General features: G+C 40.5%; 1 protein-coding gene across 2 annotated transcripts in view; it reads right to left on the minus strand.

The window, feature by feature from the left end:
* The window catches only part of G3BP2 (G3BP stress granule assembly factor 2), a 43,384-nt gene extending 35,331 nt beyond the window's left edge, over window positions 1-8,053 (minus strand). Inside the window, exon 1 of one of the 2 annotated variants that reach the window (XM_020988463.2) lies at window positions 7,816-8,053. The gene's annotated coding sequence lies outside the window, so the exon portion shown is untranslated. The remainder of the gene's footprint in view (window positions 1-7,815) is intronic. The other variant, XM_020988462.2, reaches the window with a different exon arrangement.
* Between the last annotated feature and the right edge of the window lie 6,673 nt (window positions 8,054-14,726).

Raw genomic sequence — 14,726 nt, forward strand, 5'->3', positions numbered from 1 at the left:
AATCCTAATTCCAGGTCAGTAACTTTACTCAGCATCTAGGTTTCACAGGGGATGGAGTGCCAGGCCTGGAGTCAGGAAGACTTGAGCTCAAATATGGCCTCACTTACTGGCTGTGTGACCCTGGGCAAAGCACATAACTGTTTGCCTCAGTTTCCTCATCTGTAAAATGAGCTGGAGAAGGAAATGGCAACCAACTCCAGCATCTCTGCCAAGAAAACCCAAATGGGTCACAAAGAGTCAGACATGACTAAAAACAACTCAGCAACATCAACACACTCAACATCACATACCAATTGACACAAAACTTTTCCAGAACAGAGTTAGATGGCTGGGGGATGAAAAGACTGCTCCAGATCATCCCAAGAGTCGATAATTAGAGCTAAATACAAACACATGCATGTCTGTGTGCACACAGACATAACAGAGGCATTGCAATAATGAGAATAAGTCTACTCATTATATCACTGTTCTCCTGTCTATCTTTGAATTGGTGAAATTTCCTCCTCCTTAATTCAGCCAATAGTTGCAAAATCCTCCCCTTATCATCCTCCAGGAAAAAAAAATCTTTGAAGATGGGGAGGGATAAAGAAATCAACAATTAGCAAAGGCAACTGATTTTAGTTTTTTATCCCTTTTTCCTATTCTTACTCACCTTTGTTGGAAATTTGAAGGAGCCCTTAAATGACCAAAATCGGGTAGAAAGAGAAACAAAGAAAAATGATTACTTACCCCTGAAAATCCAAGTTATTTAGATTTATAAAATTATGATCTTAATGACTTTCTTAATAGAAATTTAAAAATACTTATTTCTAGATAAATATAGCTTCTACCAAAAAAATACAAGAAAAAAAAATAAAGGTTTTCCTAGCAGCAATCTCCTTCCATATATTAGGGCAAGCTGCCCAACATTTGGCTTAAATATAAGATACTAAACAGCTAAACCAAATGACACATAACAAATCATTTTTAAAAGCACTTACTAGAGCAAGATTCACATCTGTATTATGTTGGTGGGGATGTGATAATATCCCTCTTAATTAAAGAATACACATTTTGCTTCCAGAAATTTGGTACCCCTGATAATAAAAGGGATGCATTCCAGGATATTAATTATCTTTCTTTTCCTCACCCTGGAAGAATGGAAAGAGAAACTCCTATTTCCCTTTTGGCAGTATAGCCAAGGCATTCCTCAGAGCCTGGCCCAATTTCCATCAGCTTGGATCTGAGAAAGAGCCACTCTGTCAGCATGGAGGCTTCCCCAATTTCCTCCCTACCCAGGCTTTGTTTATAGAAACATCACTATTACAGAATGTAGTTAGAGATGGAAGGTAACTCAGTGGCTAAGATTTGTAAGTTTTGCAAAGTTCTTTACACATATATTATCTCATTTGATCTCACAGAGGCAGGTGCTCTCATCACCCCCATTTTAGAGGTAAAGAAAGTGACACTAAGATAAGATGGATGCCCAGGATCGCACAGCTTTAGTGTCTGAGGCAGGATTCAAAGATTAAAGGTCTTCTTGACTCAGATCTACTGCTCCATTAACTGTGCCACCTACCTGCCATCTATTCTAACCCTCCTATTACACTGGAAGAAAAGGAAGTAATATGGAAATCTGTTTTGTTCTAGTTGAACTAAAAGGGAGATTTTTTAATGGTTCCACATACCCAAGATATTATGTGACCTGTCCAAAGTCACACAAGTGGTAGAATGGAACCAGAACAATAATGATGATGAGGATGATGCTAAAATCTGCAAAGTGCTTCACAAAACCCTGTAAAGTGGGTGTTGTTATTATCCCTATTTTATTGAGCTTAAGTAAATGGGTCGGGTCACAAAGCTAGTGCACGTGAAGCAGAATTTGAACTCAGCTCTTGCTCACTCCTAGTCCCAACACTTTGAGCAACACAGCTGCCTCTCTAAATATACTCTGGAGCAGTAACTTCCACAGGCTGCTTCTCTTTCTATAGTCTAGAACAGTACTTCCAATTTGGTTAGCCTTCCAAATAGACTTCTGAGGCTATCTAGTCCAAATCACACCTAACCCAGAATACTTTCCACAACACCACCAACTAGTTGAAAAATGTCATTAAGGGGAACCTATTATGATCTTGGGGGCAACTAAGGGGTGAAGTGGATAGAATGCCTGGTCTGGAGTCAAGAAGACTCATCATTCTGAACTCAAATCTGGCCTCAGACACTCACAATTGAGTTGTGAGACCTTGGGCAAGTCTTACTTAACCCTGTTTGCCTCCGTTTCCTCATCTGCAAAATGAACTGGAAAAGGAAATGGCAAACCACTCTAATATCTTTGTCAAGAAATTCCCAAACCCAAAGGGTCATGAAAAGTGAGAGAACTGAAAATAACCAAACGACAAAATTATGATCTTCCTTTCCACTAACACAGCCACCACTCTGATTCAGGCTAGTTCTTCCCAAGTCTTATAACCACTAACTCATTCTTATTTTCCAAACATTCCCTATCAACAAGCTCTCCTCCAAACTTAAAAAAACAAACAAAAACCCCAAATATATTATTATTCCTCCCTCCCACTTTTCCCTAACCTAAACTACTTGGAAAAAGTCATCCATACTCGGGTGCCTCTACTATCTTTCCTTTTAGTCTCTCCTAAACCCTCTGTGATCTGATTTCAGACCTGACGTCATCAATCAAGTGAATCAGCAGCAACCTCCAAAGTTACCAATAACCTCCTAACTACTAACTCTGTTCAGTCTTCATCCTGCTTGATTTTCCAGCAACTTGGACCCTGTTGATCACCTTCTTCTCCTGGATATTATTTCCTCTCTGGGTTTCATGACATTGCTCTCTCCTGGGTTCTCCTCCTTGCCTTGACCCCTTCTCGGTCTCCTCTGCCTAATCTTTATCCAGGTCCTACCCACTAATCTTGGGTGTCTCCCAAGACTCCATCTCACGCTGCCTCCTTTTCTCTCTATACTTTCACTTGGTACTAGGTTCAGTTATCATCTCTACATAGATCATTCTGAGATCGATAAAGCCAGTACTATTCTCTCTCCAGACTTCGCATGTTTCCAATTGTCTTTTTGGACAGAATTCATTACCCTCTGGAGAAGAAAATGGCAAATGACTCAGTATCTTTGCAAAGATACTGGACAGTATGGTCCACAGGGTCACAAAGAGTAAGACATGACTGAACATTATCCTTTACCTTAAAACCTTCCCTCTCCCACTCTATCATTACTGAGGACATCACCATACTCCCAATTACCCAGGCTAGAGGCACCACTCTGTATCAGGCCTTATCACCTGTTATTCTAGCCTTAAGTTTCTCTTCACTCTAATCTATCCTCCACTCAGATGCCATGATGATTTTTCTAAAGTCTAGGTCTGCCTACAGTCACTTCCCACTCAAATTCCAATGGTTGCCCATTACCTCCAAAGATCAATACAAAGGCCTCTTATTGGCATTTAAAACAAAAACTTGTCATTACCTGGCCCCTTCCTACTTATGTTTTTCACACTTTAGTCCTTCCATGCACCCTATGGATAGCTGGCCCATCTGCTGGGCCTTACTCCTGACATTTCATATCCTGAGCCACTGGGTCCCCGCCCCCACTCCCCAACCCTCTGCACAAGCTATCTCCCCTATGCCTGGAACGCTCTCCATCCTCACATTTTTGCCTAGCCTGCATCCTTTTCCTTGACATTCAACTCAGATCCTATCTTCTGCAGAAAACCTTTCTTAGTCCTCCAAAAGCTAGTGCCTTCCCCTGAGATCACCAGGGTTATAAGGATATGTCCCTGTCTACATCTAGTAGGTACCTAAGTTATTTAGGTCTCCCTCATTAGAATGGTTCCCAGAGAAAAGGGATTGCTGTAGCTTAGTACAATATCTGACAGATAGTAAGGATTTAATAAACGATTCTTAACTGACATCAAAGCTCTCCCCTCTCCAATCCATCTTCCATATGACTGCCAAAGTAATTTTACAATAGTGCAGGTCTGACCATGTCAATCTGTCTCTTTCTTTATTTCTTCTTTATTTCTTCTTTTTTTTTTTTTGCTTTTTGGTGAGGCAATCAGCCTTAAGGGACTTGCCCAGGGTCACACTGCTAGTAAATGTCAAATGTCTGAAGCCAGATTTGAGCTCAGATCCTCCTGACTTCAGGGATAGTGTTCTATCCACTGTGCCACCTAGCTGCCCCAGTCTGTCTCTTTCAAACTACAGTGGGCTTCTATAACCTCTAGGATAAACTATAAACAGCTGTATTTGACATTCAAAGTTTTTCACAACCTGGTCCTTCCCATATTACCTTACCTAGGCACACTGGCACTACTTACTGCTTGTTCCTCCAGGAGGCCTATCCCCCAGCTCTATGCCTTTTGTCTTGGTATTCTCACTACCTCCTAAACGCTTGCTGACTGAGTGAGGTAGCCCATTTCCATTTTTGCACTGCTTTGTAAGCAAGCTATTTCTTACACGGAGATGAAAAGTTCACCTCTGGGAAATTCAATACAACCAGAGCTTCACAAACAACACCCAAGTCCTATAGTCTTGGGTTAAAAAAGGATGTTGTGGAATAGTTGATAAGCAGGCTCCAAAATTTTATAAGGAGAGCAATATATCAAGGGTAGTAAAATATTGTACATCAGGTAAAAATCAAGACCACATTCAAAGATCTAGCACTAAAAGAATGCCATAACACAACATATGGCTTGTGTCCAAGTGCTTTCCCATCTCTCACCTAATTATCTTAACCCTGGGAGGAAGGCAAGGTTTCTTCCCCAGCTTACAGAGGCAACAGAGGTTTGGGGATTTGCCTGGTTAAAGTTTCAAGAACTCCACTGGAGCCCAGGTCACCTATGATAAGTTTCTTTCAAGCTACTAAGCAAACTCAGAAAAGTAGAGGCTACTCCAGGATTCTATATCACACCCCCTCTCAGGGGACCCAAACTGAATAAAAGACAGGGAAATTAAATGAGATAAGTAACAAACTGGAGCAACGCAATTTAACTAAAAGCTCCAAAAAGAAACGATAACCAGTAAATACCATTTTGCAGGCCAACGCTGGCATCCTGGGGTAGAACCAAGAAACAAGTTTTCAGCTATTAAACTAAGAAAAAAAATTATTGACCTAATAACGGAAAATAGGTTAATAGTTAGCAATTAAGCCTTGATTTTTAAGGAATGTAAATACAGTATAAAAAGATATCCATCTTCAAGTCTTTAAAACACTCCCTCCCTTACCCAATGGAACTGTATTAGGCAAAAAAGAAACTTTTTAAAATGGAAAGAATAGTTATTTTGTAGAACAAGAATCTCCTTGGGGGCAGTTTTGAATCCTAAAAGCCTTTCAGAGTAACAGGACATAACAGGCATTTTAAAAATGCTTGCTGAAGAAAAAAGAAGTCAACTGAAGGATGGACTGGGAAAATCCTAGAGAAACCTAAATTCAAGCATATTCTTTAAGGAGTTTATAAAATACTTAATAGTCTGACAACCTTATGGGCACGTCAAAACCTGTTAGGTCTCAATTTAATCACATGAAAAATAAAGAATATCAAAAAACTCAAAAGGTTTTGTGAGAAGAGAGGTTTCTAAGGCATGAATGTTATATTTTAAAGTAGAGATATAAAATTTAAATATTTGAAGGCTAATGATAAAATTTTAGTTGCATCAGTAAAATGCTAAAAAAAAAAATAGTCTGAATTCTGTATAGTATATAAAACGCTGGCCACAAAAAGGAAAGGACTCCCAACACAAATTGGATGTTATATGATGATAGGAATATATTATTCAACTGCCAAAAGAATCCTAATCTCCATCTGAGATTAGGGTTGGCCTTTCCCCCTACCTTTTCTACCAAGGGTCCCTGATATCAAAGTTATAAAAATCTCTTCTCTGCTCCCTACCATAACATTTTTTTCCCAACCATAATCCCTAATATAGATGCCATTAATAATTTTTTAAGACAGCTTCTCAACTTACACATTTCCCCTAGAACCTCGACAGACATCAGGTAGAAAACAATACATTCTGGACAATGAACTGCAAAGATACTTAATGAAGCATTTCCAAAGTAGGAAATCAAGAGAAATCTGAAAGACCACATATGGCCATTCCTAGAAATAAAATGTTATAATGTTAAAAGATTATTTCATCTGGAGAATATTCCTCCTTCCAGGTTCAAATCCAGGTTAACTGTCAGAATTCAATTAAAAACAGCAGCTTTATTAGATGCCCAAAGGCCCATAGAATGTTTAGCTAGGTCATTTTCTTCACATAATAAAGTCTAAATTAAAAAGCAAATATAGACTTGGGTAAGAATTTCCATACTCTTTCTGGAAAGCAAACTAAGGCTTAATAGGCCATTCTCCCTTGAAAAGTATAGCATCACAAAGGTCCAGGTATATGCAATTCTTGCACTTGGATGAACAGTAGGAGGGAGATTCTGGTCATCATCAGTGTTCTGTTATGCAACAGCATATACCATAATACCCATCCACTGAATTCTCTTTTAACAGACACGTATTAAACACCTATTTCATGGAAGGCCCTAGAGAGACAAAGATGAAGAACCTTCAGCAGCTGCTGCGCCGACGCCGTCGTCGTCTCCTGCCCTTCCCCCACCCCCACCGATGCCACAGGACATAAGCTCCAGACGTTTACAATCTAGGAGAGGTTTGGACAAAACAAATACGGAAATAAAAAATAACAAGTTACAATGTGGTACAACTTAGAACAGCAGAAATACAGGGGTAAGGTCAAACAGAGAGGCAAGAGAGATTACTGGAAGGAATCATTTCCCAGCTGGGGAGAGAGTAGGGAATATTTCTGAAGGTGATGCTTGAGCTGGCCCTAAAGGATGTATAGAAGCGGCCTATTAGAGACAGGGTGGGAAGAAACACGATCTAGAAAGGCTAGCAGTGAGGTTTAGCTAGGGATGGAATACAGAACCCAGGACGTGCAAAGGAGAGTATCATAAAACATGGCCGCAAAGGTAGGTTGGAGCGAGACAGTGGTGGTCTCTAAAGTGAATGTGCCTATCACATATAACAAAACAAGAATGCTGGTATATCGTCATTAAGGGGATTCAGCACAAAATACAACATTCAAAAAGGCAAAACAAAACATCCCCCCAAAACTATCCATTAAAAATTAGGTTTCACCATTTTTTTATCTAAATAGAGAGGCAAAGAGATGGCCTACCTATTCCCCCCACCCCCTAAATTAATTCTTCCCTGCATGTCTGCGGAGGAGAAACGCATAAAAATCGAGGCGTCGGGAGCAAGTCCCGTTTCCGGGTCCGTGGAAGGAGGGAGGCTCGGCCAGGATGAGCTTCCAACCCTAAGGGGCTGCGAAAGGGAGGAAAGGCCTCGCACCTGCAAAGAGGCCGCGGAGGAGGACCAGGACCCCCTCCCCCTCCCCCACCCGAGGAAGGTCGGATGCACGGGGTGGGGGCGGGGGTGACGCCGGCGCCCCCGGGGTCTCGATCGCAGCGATGGTGCCCGGAGGCCTTGACTCCAGCCTCGGGCCGCCCCCCCGCAGGGCGGCGCCGGCCGCAGCCGCTCCCCCCCCCGCCCCCGGGGCCGGGTCTGCGCTCCCCGCTGTCTCCCCGCCGCCCTCACCTAAGCCCGGCCCTGGCTCCCCTGCGCGCCCGAGGCGCCGGCCAGAACAATGTCCTGCGGCGGCTCGCGCCAGACGGTTGCCTCGAGCCGGGGTGAGCCAGCGGTTTGTCCCCTCCCAGCCACCACATCACCAGCCCCCCACACACATTTACACACACACACACACACACACACACACACACACACACACACACACACACACACACCTCCAACCAACAGCGGCGGAGGCCAGTCGATGAACAGACTCAGTTCACAGAAAAGGCTGCGGCGGATGGTCCGCGCTCGCTCCGCTCCGCCCGGCTTCCCCAACGCAACAAAAAACCCCCGGAGCGAATCTCGGGCGCTGTCCTGCGGGGCGCGCGCACGCGTGTCTCCCTCGCTCCCTCTCTCTCCGACTCCCCTCCTTCTCCGGCGCCGGGCTCTGGCATTGAGCGACAGGGAACCCTGGGGTCCCGCCCCCTTTACCACCGCCCACTCTTATTGTTTTACCCCTGCCAGATCAGCCGGGGAGCCCCATCGGTACGGCCTCGACCAACCACCGAGTCTCTTACCGTGGGCCCGCCTTCTCTCTCCCCCCGCCCTTTCCCTTTTCTGAGCACGCGCAGACCACGGCGACCCTGGCGCCCGTTCTCGCGCCCCGACTGGAGAAAACCGGAACCGGCCTCTGGAACGCCGGCCCTCCCCCGCCCGCGCGCTCCCGCGGCTTTGACGTCATTGGAAGCCAGGAGCCGGGAGCCCGGTAGCTGGTCCTCCCCTAAAACAGGGCGGGCGCGGAAGGGTCTCCTACTGCAACATTGTAATCTTGGCAGATGCAAGGATATGATAGTTTGTGCCAAGGGAAAAAAAGATGTAACAGTTTTGTCTACAAAGATATTTACACGTTGCTACAGTTACAGTTTGCAGGCAAGCGCTTACAGTTTCAGCCCAGTGTGGACCTGGGGGGTAGTTCTAAGAACCTTGGACTGGGCAGTTCTAGTCCTAGTCTAGCACCTGGGTTCTAGTCTCAGCTCTACCAGCTGAGCCAACAAACGTTTGTTAGATGCTTTCTATGTGCCAGGCACTGCGCCAAGCGGTGGGTATACAAAGAAAGGCCAAAGTCCCTGCTCTCAAGTAGGTCACATTCTAGCTACAATATTTCCAACCACTCGTTTTTTGTATACACACAAGAACTAGATACAAATGGCAAAACTAAAACTAAAATAGAGACAAAGTAGATGAATGAACCTCAGAGGGGGGAAGGCACTGGGTAGGATTTCAGCTATCTTCACGGAAGCCAGAGTAACTAAAAGATAAGGAAAAGAATCTCATGGCTTGGGCCTGTGCAGCCAGTCCAAAGGCTGAGGGACGGGAGATGGGGTCCTGGATGGAGAAATAGCCCAGTGTAACTGGATGATAGAGCACGGAACAGTGTAAAGTGTAAAAAAAAAAAACCAGTAGGAAGGTGCTAAGTTTCAAAAGGCTTTGGATGCCAGTCAGAGGACTTTGTAATGATCCTGGAGGTAATAGGGAACTACTAGAGTTTATTGAGTAGAGAGAGACACTAGGCAGACCGAGGCTTTAAGAAAATCACCTTGGCAGATAAGTAGAGGATAAATTGGAGGGAAATACTTGAAGTAATAGGCCAGGTGAGAGGTGATCAGGGCCTGAACTAGGGTGGTAGCTGGAGGAATGGAGAACAGGTATATGTAGAAAAGATCCATTGAAGGTAGGAAAGACTGGCAAAAGATTGGGTATGTTGGTGAGTTAGAGTGAGGATCTAAAATGACTTTCTAGCGTGAGAGGCTGATGATACCCTCCACAATAATGGAATGGAAGAAGGGTTTGGGTTGGGGGGTAATGAGTTCTATCTTCATTGGTAAAACAACTGCCCTGGAAAATAGATCCAGGAGAGACAATTTAAAAAGTATTAGTCTACCTGAAAACTGCAATGAAAAAAAGAGCATCCTTCAGGAAATCATCAAGGAAAACTGCCTTGAGGTCCTAGAACCAGAGGGTAAAGTACCCATTGAAAGAATCCACCAATCACCTCCTGAAAGAGATCCCAGATTGAAAACACCAAGGAATACAGTAGCCAAATTCCAAAATTATCAGGTCAAAGAGAAAATACTGCAAGAAGCCAGAAGGAAACAATTTAAATACCATAGAACCACAATCAGGATTATGCAGGACCTTGCAGCTTCTATGCTAAAAGATCATATGGTATGGAATATGATATTCTGTGAGGCAAAGAAGCTTGGATTACAACCAAGGATCAACTACCCAGTGAAAATGAGCGTAGTCTTTCAGAGGAGGAGATGGCTATTCAACCAAACAGGAGACTTCCAAACCTTCCTGATAAAAAGACCAAAGCTCAACAGAAAATTTGATCTTCAAATGCAAGACTCAAGAGAGGCATAAAAAGCTAAACAGGACAGAAAACAACAACAACAACAACATGTTATTAATAAGGGAAAACTGTTCACATCTCTACAAGGGAAGATGACCCATCAATGACTCTTGCAAACTGTATTATTATTAATACATCATTTAAAAGGGGGTATACATAGATAGAAGGAATGGGTATAAATTGACTTCGATATAATGATAAAAAAATCTAATCAAGTGGGTTAAATGGATCTAAGTAAGTGAATTAATAGGATCTAAATCAAGGATTGTACTGGGAGAAAAGGAAAGGAAGAGGCAGACAAGGGTAAATTACATTAGGGCAAAGGAACAAAAACCTACTAGAATAGAGAGAAAGGAGGGAGATGAGCATTATTTGAACCTTACTCTCAACAGATTTGGCTCAAGGAGAGAATAACATAATCAGTTAGGTATAGAAATCTAACTTGCCCCGTAGGAAGCAGGAAGGAAAAGGGGAAAGAAAAGGAGGGGGATAGAAGAGGGGGAAGAAGCAGTAAGTGTAAAGGGGAAGAAAAGGGAGGGGGCTACTAGAAGGGAGGTGGGACTGAGGGAACTGTGGTGAAAAGCAAAACACTAGTGAGGAGGGAAAGGAAGAAAGGAGATAGAAAAGCATAAACAGGGGGGAAATAGGATAGAGAGAAAGACACAGTAATCATAACTGTGAATGAGATAAACTCTCCTATAAAATGGAAGTGGATATCTGAATGGATTAAAAACCATAATCCTACAAAATGTTGTTTACAGGAAACACATTTGAAACAGGAACACACAGAGGGTAAAGGTAAAAGGTTGGAGTAGAATATATTATGCTTTAGCAGAAGTAAAAAGCGGGGGTAGCAGTCCTGATCTCAGATGAAGCAAAAGCAAAAATGGATCTTATCAAAAGAGATAAGGAAGGAAACTATATCCTGCTAAAAGGTACCATAGACAATGAAGTAATATGCATGTATGCACTATATTATTATTATATTATATTACTAAACATATGTGCACCAAGTGATACAGCATCCAGATTCTTAGAGGAGAAGTTCAGGGAGTTACAGGAAGAAATAGACAGCAAAACTATACTAGTAGGGGACATTAACCTCCCCCTCTCTGAACTAGACAAATCTAACCACAAAATAAACAAGAAAGAAGTTAAGGAGGCCAATAGAATTTTAGAAAAGTTAGATATGGTAGACCACTGAAGAAAATTGAATGGGGATAGAAAGGAGTCTACTTTTTTCTCAGTGGTATATGGCACATACCCAAAAATGACCATGTACTAGGTATAAAAACCCCACAATCCAATGCAGAAAGGTGAAATATTAAATGCATCCTTTCCAGATCATGATGCAATAAAAATTATAAAGGGTTGTGGAAAGATAGACTAGAAAATAATTGGAAACTAAACAATCTAATCCTAAAGAATGAATGGGTCAAACAACAAATCATAGAAACAATCAATAACTTCATTCAAGAGAATAACAATGAGACAACATACCAAAACTTATGGGATGCATTGAAAGCAGTTCTTAGAGGAAGTTTTATATCTCTAAATGCTTACATGAATAAAATAGATAAAGAGGAGATCAATGAATTGGACATGTAACTTAAAAAACTAGAAAAAGAACAAATTAAAAATCCTCAATTAAATACCAAATTAGAAATACTGAAAACCAAAGGAGAAATTAAGAAAATTGAAATTAAGAAAACTATTGAACTAAATAAAACTAACAGCTGGTTTTATGAAAAAAAAATTATAAATCCTTGGTTAATTTAATTTAAAAAAAGAAAGAAGAAAACCAAATTACCAGTATCAAAAATAAAAAGCATGAATCCACCACCTAGGAAGAGGAAATTAAAACAATAGTTAGGAACTGTTTTGCCCAAGTTTATGCCAATAAATTTGACAATCCTAGTGAAATGGATGAATATTTACAAAAATATAAATTGCCCAGATTAACACAAGAGGAAGTAAAATACTTAAATAGCCCCATCTCAGAAAAAGAAATTGAACAAGCCATTGATGAACTCCCTAGGAAAAAAAATCTCCAGGGCCAGATGGATTTACAAGCGAATTCTATCAAACATTTAAAGAACAATTAATTCCAATACTATATAGACTATTTGGGAAAATAAGTAAAGAAGGAGTCTTACTAAATTCTTTTTATGATACAAACATGGTGCTGATACCTAAACCAGGAAGAGTCAAAACAGAGAAAGAAAATTACAGACCAATTTCCCTAATGAATATAGATGCAAAGAATTTAAATAAAATATTAGCAAATGGGTTACAGCCAGTTATCACAAGAATAATATACTATGACCATGTAGGATTTATACCAGGAATGCAGGGCTGGTTCAATATTAGGAAAACTATAAGCATAATTGATCATATCAACAACAAAACTGACAAAAACCACACAATCATCTCAATAGATGCAGAAAAAGCTTTTGACAAAGTACAACACCCATTCCTATTAAAAACACTAGAGAGCATAGGAATAAATGGAGTCTTTCTCAAAATAATAGGTAGCATTAACCTAAAACCTTCAGCAAGCATCATATGTAATGGGGACAAGCTAGATGCATTTCCTATAAGATCAAGAGTGAAAGAAGGATGTCCATTATCATACTGTTGTTCAAAATCATACTGTATCATAATATGTATCATATATATTAGCTTTTGCAATAAGAGAAGAAAAAGAAATTGAAGGTATTAGAATAGGTTAGAAGAAACAAAGCTATCACTCTTTATAGATAATATGATGACATACTTAGAGAATCCTAGAGAATCAAGCAAAAAACTACTTGAAATAATAAACAACTTAAGCAAAGTTGCAGGCCATAAAGTAAACTCACATAAATCATTGACATTTCTCTATATTACCAACAAAGCTCAACAGTAAGAGACAGAAAGAGAAAGTCCATTTAAAGTTACTGTAGACATTATAAAATATTAGAAGTCTACCTACTGAAATAAACCCAGGAACTATGTGAACACAATTATAAAACACTTTTTACACAAATAAAGTCAAACCTAAATAATTGGAAAAACATCAGTTGCTCATGGGTAAGCCAAGCTAATATAATAAAAATGACAATTCTATCTAAGCTAATTTACTTATTCAGTGCCATACCAAGCAAACTACCAAAAAATTATTTTATAGAGCTAGAAAAAATTATAAGATTCATTTGGAATAACAAAAGCTCCAGATATCAAGAGAACTAATAAAAAGAAATGCAGGGGATGTTGGCCTAGCTGTTTCAGATCTTAAATTATATTATAAAGCAACAATCATCAAAACTACTTGGTACAGGCTAAGAAATAGAGTGGTGGATCAGTGGAATAGGTTAGGTATGCAAGATGCAGTAGTCAATGATTATAGTAATCTACTATTTGGTAAACCCAAAGACCCTAGCTTCTGGGATAAGAACTCACTATTTGACAAAAACTGCTGGAAAAACTGGAAAAGAGTATGGCAGAAACTAGGCATAGACCAACATCTTACACCATATATCAAAATAAAGTCAAAATGGGTTCATGATTTAGATATAAAGACTGATACTATAAGCAAACTGAGAGAGCAAGGAATAATTTACCTATAGATTTATGGAGAACAGAAGAATTCATGACCAAACAGGAGATAGAGAACATTACCAAATGCAAAATGGATAATTTTGATTACATTAAATTGAAAAGTTGTGCATAAATAAAGCCAATGCAACCAAGATTAGGAGGAAAGCAGAAAACTGGAAAAGAACTTTTATAACCAGTGTCTCTGATTAGGGCCTCATTTCTAAAACATATAGAGAACTAAGTCAAATTTATAAGAATACAGGTCATTCCCCAATTGATAAATGGTCAAAGGATATGAATGGGCAGTTCTCAGATGAAGAAATTAAAGCCATCTGTAGTCATATGAAAAAATGCTCTAAATCACTACTGATTAGAGAAATGCAAATCAAAACAACTCTGAGGTGCCACATCACACCTAGCAGATTGGCCAAGATGACAAAACAGGAAAATGATAAATGTTGGAGAAGATGTGGGAAAATTGGAACACTAATGCATTGTTGGTGGAATTGTGAAATGATGCCACCATTTTGGAGAAGAATTTGGAACTGTGCCCAAAGGGCTATAAAAATGTGCATACCCTTTGACCCAGCAATAGCACTTCTAGGCCTATATTTCAAAAACATTTATAGCAGCTCCTTTTGCGGTAGCAAAAAATTGGAAATTGAGGTGATGCCCATCAATTCAGGAATGGCTGAACAAGTTGTGGTATATAAATGTAATGAAATACTATTGTGCTATAAGAAATGAAGAATAGGCTGACTTCAGAAAACACTGGAAAGACGTGTATGGTCTGATGATGAGTGAAGTGAGCAGAACCAGGAGAACATTGTACACAGTAACAGTCACGTTGTATGATGACAAATGTTGATGGACTTAGCCCTTCTCAGCAATGCAAGGATCTAAGGCATCTCCAAAAGTCTCATGATGGAAAATGCTCTCCACATTCAAAGAAAGAACTATGGAGTTTGAATGCAGATTGAAGCATACTATTTGCTCTTTTTTTTCTCTTCTATTTTGTTTTCTCTTTCTACTTCCACATGGGAGAGACAGAGCATAGGCTGCAAGCCTTGCTCCCTCAAGGGAAGCAGAGCAATTGACTAGGTTAAAGTTCTGCTTTAAATACAATTTTATGAAATAGGGGGAAGGGGAACA

Source organism: Phascolarctos cinereus, unplaced genomic scaffold (assembly GCF_003287225.1).
Source record: "Phascolarctos cinereus isolate Bilbo 61053 unplaced genomic scaffold, phaCin_HiC Scaffold_9;HRSCAF=440, whole genome shotgun sequence".
Lineage (NCBI taxonomy): Eukaryota > Metazoa > Chordata > Mammalia > Diprotodontia > Phascolarctidae > Phascolarctos > Phascolarctos cinereus.